Here is a 3,660-nt window from a genome sequence, read left to right as displayed (position 1 = left end):
CCCAGGTTCAAGCAATTCTCCTGCCTCTGCCTCCCAGTTAGCTGGGATTACAGGGGTGTGTCACCATGCCCAGCTGATTTTTGTATTTTTAGTAGAGATGGGGTTTCACCATGTTGGCCAGGCTGGTCTCAAACTCTTGGCCTCAAATGATCCACTCCCCTCAGCCTCCCAAAGTGCTGGGATTACAGGCGTGAGCCACCGTGCCTGACCCTAGAAATGCAAATTCTCAGGACCTACCACAGACCCCTAATCAGAAACCTTGGGATGGGGAGGATGATCATGATAAGAACCAGCTGTGTTAAGAAGAAATGTTCTTTTTAAACTGTGAGATGACCTGACAAAGATGAACAGATCAATGTAAATTATCAAATAATTGGTAATGATAAGTAGGGCTGAAACCTTGATGATGAATGTGAGGGTATTTCTCCTGGATTTTCCCAAGGGCTACTTTAACACCCATTTGGGATTCAGGTCACTTGGAATCATGTGAGTTAAAATGTGTATATTTTATATAAAGTCATCCAATTAGGAATAAAGGGGAAATGTTCTTATCACATAGGCTGTTTCACATTTTTTAATTCATTCAACAAAGAATGAACATTAAGTGGTGAATGTTGTACTGGAAATCTGAATCTAAGGATGAAAAAACTTCAGTGAGTTTTCAGTCTAGTGGAAAGACAAACAAGTCAACAGATCATTAAAATATAAGGTAACTACTGTAATGGGGCTGTGTATAAAAGAGCATAGCAGAATAGAATCTGACTGAGGGAGTTAAAAACTTTACAGAAGAGGTTGCAAAATTCAGTAGGGAGAGAAAACGTGTGAATTTTGAGAATTGTTCAAGGTCCAGTGTGTGTGGAGGTTAAGAGTCCAGGCTCTGAGGTCAGAGACTCTTGGGTCAAAATTCTGGTTTCATGATAACTGTGTAACTTCAGTAAGGTTCCTGTCATCACTCCAGAGCAGATTTCTCATCTGTCAAATGGGAACAAATAGGACCTACTTGAAAGGGTTATTATGAGGATAAGTGAGGTACCCTGTATTATATGCTTAGTACAGTGCCGGGCACATGGTAAAGACTACATAACTGTTCTGTTTTGAGAATAATACAAGTTGTTCAGTAGTATTAGAACAAAATGTGAGGAGGCAAGTGCTAGGAGATAAAGGCTAAACAAGTGGAGAGAGGCCAGGCCATCAAAGGCATTAAATCTCAGCAGATGGTTTTCAGTTTTATCATATGATCCTGGAGATCTGTGGAGAATTTGGAGGAAGAAAATGAAATTTTTTGAATTACAAAACCTACTTTAAAAGCAGAGTAGATAATGAGGCACAAGGGATAGTGGATTGCAGGAAGATGGTGGTGCAGACCAGGTCAAAGATGAATATCTGCCTGTAGGGCAGTGATTGAGGGAATGGAGGGGAGTTGTTTTTTTTTTTTTTTTTTTTTGAGACAGAGTCTCGCTGTCGCCCAGGCTGGAGTGCAGTGGCGCGATCTCGGCTCACTGCAGGCTCCGCCCCCCGGGGTTCACGCCATTCTCCTGCCTCAGCCTCCCGAGTAGCTAGGACTACAGGCGCCCGCCACCTCGCCCGGCTAATTTTTTGTATTTTTAGTAGAGACGGGGTTTCACTGTGTTAGCCACAATGGTCTCGATCTCCTGACCTCCTGATCCGCCCGCCTCGGCCTCCCAAAGTGCTGGGATTACAGTCGTGAGCCACCGCGCCCGGCCTAGGAGAGTTGTTTTATGTAAAATGCACTGGACTTGATGACTGGAATATAAGGGATGACTCCTGAGTTTCTGGCTGGGGGAATGTAGTAGGAATTGGTGACTTTCACTTAAATAGCACCTAGGATGATAGCACTTAGAAGATTGCATTCAGCATGGGGGAATAGGTTTGAAGAGAGGAAGTAGTTTTAGATTTTGAATATTTGTATATGAATTGCCTCTGGGACATTTCGGGTGAAGTCTGGAGAAAACTATGCTGATATTGCACAGGAGCACTGTCTAGGCCCTCAAGATAGACTTGAGTCATCAGGATGATTCAAGACATATGTGAAGCCACGACACCACTTAAAGAGTCAAAGAATGTTTCTAAAGGGGAGGAAGTCTAAGTACTGAGCCCAAGGAAAACATTAGTTTTTTTATTATTTTTTATTTATTTATTTATTTATTTTATTTTTTGAGACAGAGTTTTGCTCTTGTCGCCCAGGCTGGAGTGCAATGGCATGATCTCAGCTCACTGCAACCTCCGCCTCCTCGGTTCAAGCGATTCTCCTGCCTCAGCCTCCCAAGTAGCTGGGATTATAGGCATGCACCACCATGCCTGGCTAATTTTTGTATTTTTAGTAGAGATGGGGTGTTGCTATGTTGGCCAGGCTGGTCTCAAACTTCTGAGACCTCAGGTGATCCACCAGCCTCGGCCTCCCAAAGTGCTGGGATTACAGGTGTGAGCCATCACGCCCAGCCCGGAAAACATTAGTTTTTAACAAGCAACAGAATGGTAAGCTGAAAGGCCTTACCTTTCAGCTTGTTGGATTTGATAAGGGGTTACTAGTGGCTTTGAGAAGATTAAGACTAGAGAGGCAAACATTTTTATATTTTGTGGCAAAGGAGATGCGGTCAAATTAGAGATTGGGGAAAAGGCGGAAAAATGTCTGCAAGGAGAGAAATCAATACTTTTCATGAGTGCTTACTGGGTGCCAGGTATAGATCTAAGTAAGCTCAAAACCCTGGAGTGATCTTCAATTTATCTTATCCCACATTGGCAAGTCTTGCTGGTTCTAATACATTCCAGCTGATTGTATTTCTCATCACCTCTGTGGCTAACATCCTTTTCTAGCCTAGACTTAACGTAGAAGTTTCCTAAGAAGTCTCTGTTTCCAGTCCTGATTTGTTATAATGTATTCACCATACAGCAACCAGAATGACATTTAAAAAGGGTAAATTGGACCATGTCTCTCTCCCACTAACAATGAACTTTCCATGGCTTTCCATCACATGTAAGGTCCAAATTTCTTATAACAGCCTGCAAGGACAAAGTGAGGCCCTTGAAGTAGCATCTTATAGCTTCTTTGCTGTCTTAGTTTGAGCCATACTTTCTTTCTGTTGATTGAATATAACCCCAGGTGAGTTGAGGGGCATCTGTATTCATTGCTTTGTGAGAATTATGCTACTAGGTTAAAGCAAAGTCAGTGACACATGTGGCTATTGAAATAATTTTACCATTTAAGAAAACTACCAAATCCCTAGAGTTTGTAGGCAGTTGGCAGAAAATAAAAGTGTTCCTGTGTTCCTGCACTTGTCCTTGATCTCCCTAATTGTGTAATCTCTTACATCATTATTTTTCCAGCCACCACACCTATATGTTGTGACTGCACAGGGTGAAAAAGTTTTAATCTGTCTAATGTTAACTCTTGATCAGTTGCTATAGCCAGCTATTAGATTGTATCTGGGCTTTGAACAGAATGTTTAATTGCATTTTATTAGAGTTGTGTGTTATTGATAGAGGATAAGAGGGCCAGGTAAGCTTGATGGTGTATGTATTGATTGTCTTAACCTCCCTGAGCTCTAGATTTAACTTTTAGTCTTTTTTTTATTGGACAGCTATTGGACAGCTTCACATTTTCTAGGAATCTCAAATTCTATATGATGTTTGAATCTTCTC

This window comes from Symphalangus syndactylus, chromosome 15 (assembly GCF_028878055.3).
Source record: "Symphalangus syndactylus isolate Jambi chromosome 15, NHGRI_mSymSyn1-v2.1_pri, whole genome shotgun sequence".
Lineage (NCBI taxonomy): Eukaryota > Metazoa > Chordata > Mammalia > Primates > Hylobatidae > Symphalangus > Symphalangus syndactylus.
Note: the sequence above shows the minus strand (reverse complement) of the source record.